Consider the following 230-nt stretch of genomic DNA (forward strand, 5'->3'; position numbering starts at 1 on the left):
GAAAAGGTACCGTTAGTGTCTGCACTGGGAATTGGTTAAATACATATATGTTCCATTGGTATTTGGAGAATACCAAGATATGAAAGGTGACATTTCGATACCTAAAAAGTTTAAATATCAAACCTGAAATCATGTTAAAACTTTTGAATGTCTTTGGTGGAGAAATGTATTGTACCTTCATTTGATTATAAATATCAGGTTGTAACTCAAAGAAAAAAAAAAAAAATCAT

The sequence above is a fragment of the Penaeus monodon genome, chromosome 34 (assembly GCF_015228065.2).
Source record: "Penaeus monodon isolate SGIC_2016 chromosome 34, NSTDA_Pmon_1, whole genome shotgun sequence".
In the NCBI taxonomy this organism is placed as follows: domain Eukaryota; kingdom Metazoa; phylum Arthropoda; class Malacostraca; order Decapoda; family Penaeidae; genus Penaeus; species Penaeus monodon.